This window comes from Leptonotus elevatus, chromosome 8 (assembly GCF_054856555.1).
Source record: "Leptonotus elevatus isolate MCC_2025b chromosome 8, RoL_Lele_1.0, whole genome shotgun sequence".
Classification (NCBI taxonomy): Eukaryota; Metazoa; Chordata; class Actinopteri; order Syngnathiformes; family Syngnathidae; genus Leptonotus; species Leptonotus elevatus.
In genome coordinates, this window is record NC_141246.1 from 7,663,698 (window position 1) to 7,677,239 (window position 13,542).

General features: G+C 41.3%; 1 protein-coding gene across 1 annotated transcript in view; it reads right to left on the bottom strand.

The window, feature by feature from the left end:
• LOC147169554 (uncharacterized) overlaps nt 1-13,542 on the bottom strand; it is a 93,607-nt gene that overhangs the window by 62,453 nt on the left and 17,612 nt on the right. The window contains exons 6-7 of the mRNA XM_086082791.1: nt 9,298-9,443; nt 9,125-9,188 (exon numbers count right to left, since the gene is read on the bottom strand). The gene's annotated coding sequence lies outside the window, so the exon portion shown is untranslated. The remainder of the gene's footprint in view (nt 1-9,124; nt 9,189-9,297; nt 9,444-13,542) is intronic.

Consider the following 13,542-nt stretch of genomic DNA (forward strand, 5'->3'; position numbering starts at 1 on the left):
ACCAGGACTTCGGAAGCAACGTGTGCTGCGATGCGCCGAGAACAAGGTTACGCTCACCGGCGGGACGACACATGTTCAAAACGCACAAAACGCACACCGACGTAACGTGAGCTTTGTTGGCCCGCTTTGAGCGAGGGGGAACTAATTGTTTCTAGACGAGGCGACCTGAGAGGCACCGGAAGGGAGGACGGGAGCAAATGAGCGAGGGAGACGGGGAGGAAAGCAAGGGGCTATAAATTAAGGAGGTGCCGGATATTCGCTTTCCACATGGCTCTCGCTTCACAGCCAACCACGGACACTTTATCTCTGATGAGACCACACACACACACACACCCACACACACCCACACCGCTGTCCGTACGAAATGATACCACCTTGACAAGGCTCTCTGCAAAACAAACCACTCAATAACCAGCAGCTAATGGAGGCTTGCAGGTCATGCTTGAACATAAATGCCCGCGTACGCGCGCGCACACTCGCACCATTGTCTAGCCACAACTTATTAGCGCCCGTGCTAACAGAGTTTATCCATAAGTGACCTTAATTAAGTGGCTAGCGCCATTAGCCGCGCGGCTAAGAGGCTAAGAGCCCGCCCATCTGCATGTGAATGTGTGTGTTTTTATGCTAATGGCTTCTCGGAGGTGTGCGGCGGAATAATAAACGAGACGCTACACGCCAAGCCGCGCGGGCGAGACAGTTTAGATAAGTTACTCATGAGGGACAAAGACAAAAACAGAGCGCAGGGCTGGAGGGCTACTTCAAATGCAACCGGGGCCTCCCATTTACATGCACAAATGCACTGCTGCACTCTCACACGCACACACACGCAATACTCGGCGTTAGAGGGGACATGACTTTTTGTCATTAGCTGTGAAAACAAGGATGTGATCTCATCACATTTGGAGATATCAAATAATTATGTTGTTAACGTAATATGCCCAGCAAAACAAATCCCTTCCAACAAAAGAATTTTCCCCTAAGACCACAAATTAGAAATGTTATCAACAGGTCACCAGTCAACCTTGGACTTGAAATGTTCTCGCTCCAGGCCATCTTAATATACACACACACACACACATCCTCAATTATCTCGAGTTAGATAGGGATGCTGTGATTAAACTCACATTTAGAAAGTTTAACCGACGGCACAAGTCACCTGATTAGTCTGTTTGACATGATTTTTTTTTTTTACATCAGCCTAGCTTCTTCCAAAAAAAATTCTTTGGACGATAAGATTTTACTAGACTGGAGCAATGTTAAAAAAAAAAAAAAAGCTCCAAATGTATCATGATTAACACCAGTATGTATTCACTCTACAAAATTATTTGGATAATAGCATTAGAAAAGATCGGGCTATCAGGATGAAAACCTGTCATGTAAATGTAGCTTCAGGATCTGTTTATACAGCCCCCCCTTTTGACAGATTTTTTAAAAAGTGTGGTTTTAATGGGAACGTCTCAGTAGGTGTGTCATTATTAACCGATGCAACAATAATCATGTATGCTTAATGACTCGGCTTCACCTGTCCAGAAGGTCTCTGTGTTTTTGTTGTTGCTGTAGCTAATGGATTCTCGCCATAGTGCCTCGTAAAAGCTGCTAAACTGGGGTCGCCGGTTCAAAGGTCGCCGCTCTCCCTTTGATGTGACCCGGACATCCTGGGAGGAAGAGGAAGCCGAGGAAGAGGATCCTTCATGGATTAGTTGTAAAACACACACGCGGGGCTCGCTGAGAGTCAACGTGTCTATATAATCGATCACAGACATTTCTCACAATAAGCTACACTCATTCGATTACTTTTTTCGGGGGTACAAATATCACCAAAGTTGACATCATATGGATGACATTGAAAGTTCAGGTAAATACAACGGTGCTGAAGCAGTGAATCTTTCATCAACCTCACTCAGGGGATGGGTCAAATGTGGAGAACAAATTTCACCCCACTTAGTTGGGTGTGATAATCAGTGGTACTTTAACTTAACTTTAACTAGAGGGAGCCCTACCATACTTTGAAAATCACTAAACTAGTTCATGCACATTGTTAGTACCCTCAAAATGTGCGTTGGAACCATCATAAACCGAGGACCCCGTGAATTTGTAAAAAAAAAAAGATGTGTGTGACATGACTAATTCAACATTCAACTTTTGCCGAAAACATTGCCTGCAGAGTTAATGTCGGTTTTACGATGGATGCTGAGCTCCACTGTATGGCCAGGGAGAAGTTTCAAAGTACGCAATGTGTTTTTTTCATCTTCCGGCTCCTCTAAACAAACTCTGCTGCTTCAACAACATCTCTCACGTGACCCTTGACCTTCCCTTGCGAGTAAATACCCCCCCCCCCCTCACTCCACATTTAAATTCATTAGTGGGGAAAGACCAAGACTTGCCGAATGATTGGCGACTTGCATTAAAGTTTAAGTGTGTTCAATGTGGATGAAGCCATTATTGGAGTGTGCTCTGTCATTAAGACAACCTATTGGATGAGCGTCGGAGATGATGTGAAGACGCCTGGGGGCGCCCACACACTTTAATTCTTCCATCACAATCACACACAACTGCAGAAAATTTATGCTACAGTTTTCCCCCACACAATTTAAGCGCTCACGTTTTTGCTCTCAAGTCAAAGCACAAAAAGTAAAAATAAAAAGACAATCTTGAAAAAGTCAAACATCAGGTGACTTGTAAGTCGAGGTACCACTGTATATTGAAATAACGATCAGTGTGTCTCCATTTTCTTACTCGGTATGAAATCTGGGCCGGTTTAGTTGAACACAAGGCCAAGTACACGCATCAAAAAATGGCGAAATAGGTTTTTACATTCTATGTTGTATTATTCTGTTGTATAATGGCAACAGGTGGATACCTAGCTTACAGTAATTTAACATTTTGCTAACAGTTAGCCTAACTTCTTCTATTTTTTCTTCTACAACCTTACTACTCATGCTACTAGTAGCTAGCTCAATCACAATGTAGTTACCACAAGCTAACAGTTAGCCTAGCTTCTTCTATTTCTACTATTACAACACGACTCATACAACTAATAGCTAGCTCAATCACAATGTAGTTAGCAGACAAGCTATGGCGAAATAGGTTTTTACATTCTATGTTGTATTATTCTGTTGTATAATGGCAACAGGTGGATACCTAGCTTACAGTAATTTAACATTTTGCTAACAGTTAGCCTAACTTCTTCTATTTTTTCTTCTACAACCTTACTACTCATGCTACTAGTAGCTAGCTCAATCACAATGTAGTTACCACAAGCTAACAGTTAGCCTAGCTTCTTCTATTTCTACTATTACAACACGACTCATACAACTAATAGCTAGCTCAATCACAATGTAGTTAGCAGACAAGCTAACAATTAGCCTAGCTTCTTTTATTTCTTCTACTACTACTACTACCACCGTTACACTACTCCTACTACAATTAGATCTGTGTTGATGATCGAGTATGCCATAGGTGGTATCATCCTGACTAAGATAGGTGACTACCGATACCAGGTATCGGTATCGTACCAATACCAATCTTATTTTAAGGTATCGGTACTCACGGCGGTGACCGATACAGAGGGCGGCCGTTTTGCGATCAGGGACAAGAATTTAGAAATTATATGAATATAAAGTTGCCATTAACTTCATGCAATTTTAAGGGGAAAAAAGTATATTGGCATATACAAGTCCTTTTTTTTTTTTTTTTTTAAATCATCTGACATTTATGGGTGGAGAATTGTATTTACTAGTGGTGTCGGTATTTGGTATCAGTAGCGGACGCTACTCAAGACTTCGGGAAAAAAAGTGGTATCGAACATCCCTAATCCTGACCATGCGCCATAACGTGCATGTACTGTATTCTGGAAATTCAAATGACTCAATTTTCATTTTTTCACATGCAACATGTAATAATTCCATGTTTCAATAATAACAATAATAGTTCCAATAAGAATATGGCTATTATCATGTTAAAGCATTCATTCATTATCAGTCACTCAGGCTGGAGGCGGTCGCCTCTGAATTTTGTACACAGGAAAAACCCTGAGAGCAGTAAGAACACACACGAGGCGCATTTTTCTTCCTAACAGTTAAGAATGAACAAATGTTACTTCCAACATTTCCTGTGTAGTTATGGGTTTTATGATGGCAACAGCTTGACCCCGTAACCGGTTATTTCTATTTCCAATATTTCCTATGGGGAAAAAACAAACAAGAGTTTGGCCAGTTCCGGAAGGGATAGTGTTCTCGGAGGTAGCAACAGTTTAGAGGAAGCAATAACAGAAGAAGACACGCAAGTGAGTGATGGAGAGTTTGGGGGGGGGGGGGGGCAGGTGTGGGGGTCATTTGTAGGACAGAAACCTGAAGACTTTCTCAGCTGTCGTCTTCGCTTTTAGGGCGACAGCTCTGTCCTCCCTTGTCTTCACCTTCTACAATAACATCATGTCCAGTTTTCATCCTCCTCCTCATGAACATTATCTTTTTGTCTCCTACGCTGCCCCCCACCCCAAGCTACCCTATCCTCCTCCTCCTCCTCCTCCTCCTCCTCTTCGCCTCTGTCTTTCCCTCCTTCGTTTGTTCTCTACTCTTTGGTCTGCTCTCCACACGTTGAGCCAAATAGATTTTCAATTACGTGCTGAGTGCCTGGAAGCTTCTATATTTCCCAACCTGACCCCAGTACAGCTCATACACGCGCGTGCGCGTGCACACACGCACACACACACACACACACACACACACACACGCGCGCGCCTCCACTTACAGCCTAATGGAGTGGTAGCGAGGGCAGTGAATGTCTTCAGTCTTCACCCAATATAAGGTGGTTAGCAATTTTTTTTTTAGGCCACCAGGCCATTTAAATAAATACAAAATAAGAGAGCATGATGGAGGGCTTTAATGCGGACGTGAGAAATTCACATTTTGACAGTCAAATTCTCAGAGGTCAGAAATTAATCACACATTCATCTGAAAAAGCAATGCAAGTAGATAATTATATTTGTCATTTAAAAAAATAATAACATAATGTACCTTTTTCAATTTTATTTTGTAAAACAGTACATAAGAAAAGTCGTGGTGACTGATATGGAATTTTTTTATATGAGTATTTTTTATGATTTTGAAACAATTTTAAATGTTTATTATATTTTGTATGATTGTACAACTTTTACGAGTATTTTTGTACGATTTTTTGTTTAATTTAGTATTTGTTTTTATTTTTTTTAATTTTGCATAAGTGTATGATTTTTTTTATTGGTATTTTTGTACGATTTTCTTAACATTTGTAAAATTTTATAAATTGACTCCCTAACCAAAATTTGATTGAATTCTAAACGGTCACAGGCACTACTTAAGTGAGTCAACAAAACTGGTTGTTTTCAGCTTTCTAAAAATGTAACAGTCACTCATGATTTAACAAGAGGGGGCAATTAATTAGTCAATTAATTACTTCAAAACAGCATTTTGTATTATTTTGGTTGTCAATGAGATATTAAAATTGTAGTGATGATTCCAAATTTTTATAAATAAATATGCATAAACATCAGCTATCAAAAAGGGTGTAAAGACTTTTCCATGGCACTAAAAGTGTTTGACTGCTGTTTTCAAAAACAAATCAACTTGAACTGACTTCAAATGAGCTACCAATGAAGAGTTATGTGTTTAAACAGAACAGCAGACTTTCATTCAAACGCGTCCAGCTGCACAATAAGGCGACATCTGGCCAACTCTTTAATCAACTCCACGCATTCACGCTGCATGATGACTATTTGCATTTATGTTCATGAAGCCCTTAAACGCGGCCTCTCGCCGCCCGCCTGCCGGCGCGTGCTTGTCCCTTTTAAGCAGAGCGAGGGGTCAGAGGTCAACGGCCTAATGCCTTATCGCGAATGCACCGTGGGCAACCTTATTACTGAGAGCTTAGAGAGCAAACACCGCCGCCAATACGTTTATCGTCTGCATGCACGGCCGGGCCTTCGCGTTCTGCTCGGCTGCCGTAGGTGAGACAACGGCCTCGGGGCATGTCGGGCGCACGTACACACACGCAGTTGTCAGCAGAAAGGGAGAAAGGGAGAAGGCCTGAGTGCTGTTAAGAGCCTATTAAAACAGCTTGTTCCACCACAAGAAGTCGTGACCTCTTCCGACGCAAGCCAGCAAAAACAAAAAGTTTCCCCTGCTGTTGGCCTGTCTGAGCAACTGTGTGCATAATTGTCTTCATATGGCCTAAATAGAATTAGACAACAATTCCAAGTAGGATGGCACTCCACAGGGAGCATGGCCGAGCAACCCTAATTTGTATGGATTTGAGTGTATGAAAGTGATCTTTTACGAGGCATTTATTGCAGTAAATAATACAAGATAGAAGACCCTCCCAAAAAGATACTTTTCCAAATTGTCAAGCCATCCCAGATTAGTTTTGTTAACACTGTAAAAGTACTTGGGTAAAAAATAACCCAATTTGGGTAAAAAAATGGACCGAACCACTATTTGGATAAATTTGACCCAACTTGCTGTTTTGTTGTTGTTGTTGTTTTTTAATACATATAAAACAATAACTTTTTGGGGGTACAAAATGATCCAATTTTGGGGTTGTTTTAAGGAAAACAAAAAGTTGGCTCAAATTGACCCAATTAGTGGATCGGTTCAGGGTGGCGGGTACGCTGGAGTCTCAAATTGGGTAGCAGTTTTCACCCAACTGTTCTTAGTGAAATTTAGAAATGAAGGAATAATGTTAACAGAAAATTGGACAAACATTTTGCAAACATTATACTGTATCTGGAAAAAAGGCCTAGATCTACACATCTATACAGATTTGTGCCAAAACATCACAAACTTCTACTATTTCTTCACATTATTCATTTTAAAAAACAAAACAGAGGTTAGTTTTATCCACGATGGGAAACCATAATATTTTAGTCTAATTGCTTAAACAAGTTTAAAAAAAAATATCTAAATGAATAGCATATTCAATGTGCAATGAAGAATATGTAACTGCAGATCTTGTGATTTTCTAAACACAAAACTAAATTATTATATTTGGATGAAACAGAAAAAAACGCTACAGTTGGATCATTGTTTCAGTTCAATTAAGATTTTGAGGTTTCAGCGAAATTTTCTTTCTTTGTCATTTTTTGTCATACAGAAGTTTTCAATGTTTATTTGTAATGTATTACTCAACTCAACAAATGTCAGTTTTCCAGTGAAAATCCAAATTTTGTGATTTTTAAATTTTTGCATACCATTTTGCAGGATTAACATTGTCTAATAAAAATCATGTATTTTCACATCCGTATTGTAATATATTTTTTAATATATGTATATACGAAAATATCAAAATGTATACTTGTAGATAAACATGGCATCTGGTCCAGATTTTTCTCATTTACAAATATAAAAGTTTTTCTTCGAGTTTTGGCTAAAATGAAAATAATGTTAGATTTGTATAAACATTGTCTCTTTTCAATAAAAAATCCCCAAGTTTTGTCTTTTTTAATTAAAAAAGTCTGTCCAATAAAAATATTTTATTTCTGTCCTGGAAATACAACAAAATAAAGTTTTTTTTACATTTGGGACCTAAAAGATTACAATTTTAATCTCCCAATTTTGTAAATATTGGGGTTTTTCGCAAAACACAATACCCCCAAAAATATTTTCCCCACGTTTTGGATTAAAGTAAAACATCTGCAAAAGCTGCATATGCATGCTTTTCAAAGGACGCGGACATCATGTACTAACAAATGAAGCCTTGTCGCCAAATAAATACAAATGCTCCCATTGCAAGTGGATGTGTGAGAACAGATGGTTGATTGGGAGAGATCCGCGAGAGCAAGTCGGCCTTCAAAAGAGGGAAGATCACCAAACTAAATAATTGCCTCCAAAATTGTTTTCCAATTAGCCTCATGAATCAAACCTATGCCCTTACGTGTGTGTGCGTGCGTGCGTGTGCGTGCGTGTGTGTGTAGGCGTGGTGTCGCTTTGTTAAGGCCTGAATGAGTCCTTGATGGCCGCAGCAGCTTGGGTCTTGGGGGTCTTGGGTAGGAGGTGGGGAGGGGGTAGGAGTGGGGGGTAAGTTGATAATTGCAGGGGAACTTGGACTCAGTCTGTCCATTCCACTCCTCCCACCAATACACACACACACTGTACACACACACACACACACACACACACACGAGCTTTGAGAGGAGGTCGCTTTGATTAGGCCACTTAAACAAAGTGTACCAGCCCACCTCCCATAATTCCCATCTCTTTGTCTGTCTCCGGTGGTCCGCTTTCCCTTTCTGACACTGCATATGTGTGTGTGTGTGTGTGTGTGTATAGTGTGTGTGTGTGAGCAGTGGGCGGGGTTACGTTCTAGCCTCAGCTGCTGTTGTGTGTGAGGGTGAATTACACGCTGTAGTGGAGTGTTGACAGGAGCAGCTGGACATCAGTGGGCCATAGAGTCTGCGTGCGTGTCCGTGTGTGACTGTGTGTTGGTGTGTGTGTGCGTGAGGTGCCCCCTTCTGGTGCAAAACCAGACTGCAAATGCTAGCAGGATCTGAACCTTATACGCATGTCATTTATTTTTTGTCAAATACAATTTTAAGAAATGTTGCCATGTAAACCTAATATGGCCATTTTGGATGTTCTTTTTTTATCCAATCAAATTTCAGCATCTCAGTGTTACCAAGTGAACCTAATGTGCCATGTTAGAATTTTTTTCTGTCCAATTACATTTCAGCATCTCACTGTTGCCATGTGAACCTAATATACCCATGTTATTTTTTTTTCTGTCCAACCAAATTTCAGAATCTCACTGTTTCCATGCGAACCTAATATGCCCACATTACATTTTTTTTTTCCTGTCCAATCAAATTCCAGAATCTCACTGTTGCCATGTGAGCCTATTATGCCCACGCTAGATTTTTTTTTCTGTCCAATCAAAATTCAGAGTTGCACTGTTGCCGGGTTATTTTGTATTGATGGTTTAAATCATTGTGATGTGATGATAGAGGATTGAGTTGTTTAAGTCCCTACTGAAGGCCCAGGTACCAAATGCAAAGGCTATTTGTGAAGGGCAGAGGAAACTAAGAATGGAAACGAGGTGGGGAGGAAGTAGAAGAAGGGTAAATGGAGTCACAAGGTCACAGACTCAAATTCGTTACCTCCATCTTCCACTCAGCCGCCGCGATGGGTCGCCTGAAGGCAATGACGATTTCCTCCACTGGACTGAATAAAGTTAAAACACATTGTACACTTACTTGAACATACATAAAAAGCTTTAAGTATAAAATGGAGAGAAAATAATGTATGTAGTGTCTGTGGGTTAACTATGCACCTTTAAGAGGCGGGGCCTGGTGGGCTGGCGCCTGACATCGTCACCTTTGACTTTGTTACCTCCTCCTGGCCTCCTTCCCCGCGATTCCCTTCACTTCACCTCCTTTCTTGGCACCGGGATTCTTAAAACTCATTTGTGTGTCTGACCTACGAGAGAGTGAAAGCGTGCCAAAAGCGAGGCCTCATAAAGACATCGCCATCCTCACGGCTGAGTGCGGTCGGAGGAGGAAGAACAGAGTGATGATGCGTGCAGCAGGGTATGAAACAAAAACGTCATCCAGGATGTTAATCACATGGTTTCTACCTTTGACCCTTCGCTGCCCTCCTCCTTTCGTCTTAAAATCCTTGCGCTCCATCAACAGCAAACTTCACGTGAACATATTTAAGCAGTGGCCAACGAGAGCGCCAGTCATAAATCTGACGGCAGCTCGTCCCGCAAACACGTGAGTTATACGTCCCGATTCTCTGGTGCGACTCGCGAGCATTAACCTTCCGCGTCGTCTATTCATAAATATCTTTTGTGATGTCACCGGCCTGTCATTGGGGTTTGGAACCAGTGCAAAAACATATGAGGAAAGATGACGGTTTTGGGTTTTTGTGAAGCTACTTCAACATCTGTCAAAACAGAAGCTTCAATTTGCTGTAGTTAGCCTTTTTCCAACATGACCGCTCTCAGGAACGGATTCAGACTGCGTGGCTCAAAGTGACGATATTCCAATTTTTTTGCTCTCAAGTGCCACAATTGGGATTTTTTGGGGGGAGTCCAGTGTAGTGCGGAACGACGTGTGACTAGAGGTGTCGGAAAAGTCACGAAAAATAGAGGCAGTCGCTAAATTGGCAACACTAAGTAGTACTCGGGATTTACATGAGAGAAAAACCCACCAAAATGAACAAATTTGAAGCACAAGGTGACAAGTGGATATGAAGTGTGCTTTTATCCGTTGTGTGTGAGACAAGTTATTAAGAGACTTGGAACGGTTTTAAATTGTAAAGAAAAGCACGTCTTCTGTACAGGGGGTTTCAAGTGAAGACCATTTCATACAGTTTTGTATTTTTTAACTGATGGAAGGTTTCCATACCAACAATTTTAAATGTGTATATCATTCTGACATGGGCAAATTTAATTTAATTTGTAATGATTACATTTGACATATTTTATTAATTCACATTTCAGAACATATATACTATATTTGAATTAAGGCTGTCAGTTTAACGCGTTAATTAGATTAATTAATTACGCTGCAAATTAGCGTGTTAAAAAAAAATATTAACGCAACTGATCTTGAGTGATCGTGAGAAATTTGGCCCGATGAGGGACCCGTAGGCTGCAGCGTTGCGCCACGACGAGCAGAGTGAGCAGCAGACATGGACGCAAGTGCAGCACAAGGGGGCGAGGCAAACTCATTTGGACCCGGCTCTGTCATTTTAACGTTTGTATTCATTTTAATGTACATCTTTCACGTCACCGGGACTGACGCGGGGTTGCGCCGCTGGGCTTCCGTAGTCGGCGCTGCTGGGCAACTGATCACCACGGCGAATAAAAAAAACGATACCACAGAGGAGACTTGACAGCTACATTCTAAGATGAAGCCGACAGGGAGACTAACGAATCACGACGAGTGATTGCTGGACCGCTCGGGATTTTTAGACAGCAAGTCCGAATAAGACCAGCCCCACCCCCAGCTATAAGGAGCCGTACCCGCTCCACTGGAAGTTGCGACGCAGTTCGAGGTACAGTAAAAAAGCTTAGAGTAAAGAGTTAGATGCAAGATGTGATGGAGTCATGACGTTTTTGGCAGTACAAGCCTGATAATCGAAATCAATAAAGCTACACCACCCGTGGACATGTTGGCTGGGTTATTTGGGGACCCATAGCAAATCGATTAATTCGATTAATTATTTAAAAATCCTGTAAATAATTAGATTCCAATTTTTAATTGCCTGACAGCACTCGTTTGAATATTTATTCACGTTCATTGTGTATATATAGGATGTGTGCATCACACATAATATACATATATGATATACTGTATATATAAACTATATATAAATATATAAAGAGTACATATACGAGTATATACATTAGGGATGGCTCGATAACAACTTTTTCCTATCCGATACCGATATCAACACTGCAGCCTTGAAGATCAGCTGACACAGATCATGCACCGATCCTATTTTTTTTGTCACCTGAAGAGTAAATAATTCAACATGGATTTAATCTGTTTAATGCTGACATCTTAAAACACCATGTTCACGATACAACAATTATTTTGGCCCCCTAATGAATGAAGGAAAAAACACTGAAGTCATGTGTGACTCATGCGATGTTAGTAAAACAGTAGCCAGAGATATACAAGGTGTGTCCAACCAACAGCAATCAAAAAAAATGTAGCTGCTCACAGCATAGACTAAAATAAACATAGTACCGGTAAGTCTACATTACCCATGATTCTTAGACACGGAAGCAGGAAGTAGTTGTAGATCCGGTAAGACAGAAATGGAGACACGACTAGCACGCCCAGTTAGCATATGGCGTGGGCTTATAGATCGGATCGGACTTGTTCTAATAAAAAAAAAGTCAGATACGGATTGGCCTGTATTGGACTCGATACCGATGCAGTGGATCGGATCGGACCATCCCTAATATACATATATACATGTACTGTACAGTGGACCGTTACTTCTCGCAGAAGATAGGAAGCAATGTTTACGTTTTATAATTATATGTATGCATATATACTGTATAATATACAAATATATGCATACCTATATACAGTGTATGTGTATATATACATATAAAATCTAGTCATCTACATTTAATCGAGACTGATATGCCGAAGCTAATATAGACTTACTATCTTGATTGTATGCCACAACCAGTTTTTCAAAGCCAAAATCAATGATGCTTGTAAACAAAGTGGCCATTGTCCCCTCTCATTGTGGATATGAACTATCCAATAGCAGCAGCATATGATTTGGCAGGTGGGAGGCGACAGAGAGGTGTTGAGGGGATTGTGGGTTGAGTTCTGGGGGTGCTCGGGGGGGGGGGTCGTTCAGCGAGAGACAGGGCGCATATACATCACTTCATCTTTAATTAGCTGTCATCAGCTTCTCTCCACAGAGGAAGCAGCCTCTGATAATTAACCATCAAACTCTCTCTCTCGCGCCCTGTGTGGCAGAAATGAAAGAGAAGATAAGGACGCGTTTGGCTAAAGCGTCATAATAACCAAATGCGACTGGATTAAAAACAGTGAGGGATCTGGTAGATTAAATACATGTTGTTCGGTGAGAACTAACAGAAAGAGTTGCCGTGCGTGTAGGCCAGTGGTTTCCAAGGTAACCCTACCATCTTGCCCTCGACATGGTTCTAGCTTGTTTGGTGTGAAAAGCGCCTCGTTGTTATTAGCCTACCCGGCGAGGATTTAAGTGCCCTCTGCACTGCCCGATTCTTTTTTTCTCCTCTACGAAGAAGAAGAAGGAAAAACATGCAAACGGGTCTGTAGACAAGAGCAGCTAATTAGAGAGAACACAGTGTAAGTGGACATATGTGCACCGAGGGACGCGTCGGCCAACACTCGACGGGACGGCGCCGTGGGGGTGCGGGCCGGCGGGCCGCTAACGGAGGCATGTTGTGGTTTGAGCGCTGCACGGCGCTGGCAGCGGCGTGGAGCGGCGAGGAGGGGAGGAGGCCGTCGGGCCCGCCGCAACCTGTCCTCTCCGTGGTGTTTGTGTAGTAAGCTGCTCTCGAGTGCTTTAATTGGATTACGCTTAATGAGGAAACAAGCACACGAGAGCAGCAGCACAATGGAAAGCCAATGTCACGAAGCGTTCTTTTTTTTTTTTTTTAAACACTACAGTGGACTTCCCTGCTTATTTGGGGTTTACTATTGTCACATTCAATCAACCACTTGTGCAACCTAGCTTAGCAGTTTTCTTTTTCTTTTCTTTTTTAAACTCACTTATATGCAATTTGGTGCACTTTCTGAAACGCCCTAAGATGCTAAATAAAGCCTTGTGTAAACAGGAAAGTCATAAAGTAATTATTGTCAAGGAAGTGCGTTGAAGTGATTTATCTCGACTGAGGGACAAGGTCTGCATGTCAAGTTGCAGAGTTTTTTTTTTTCAAAATCAAATCATCTGATTTTTCAGGGTAATATTGTACAGCTGTTTGTAGTGTAATTGTTTTTTCAACACTTTGACATTCCTCCCGTTATCCCTCCAATACTGTCAGAAGCCAGCAAAT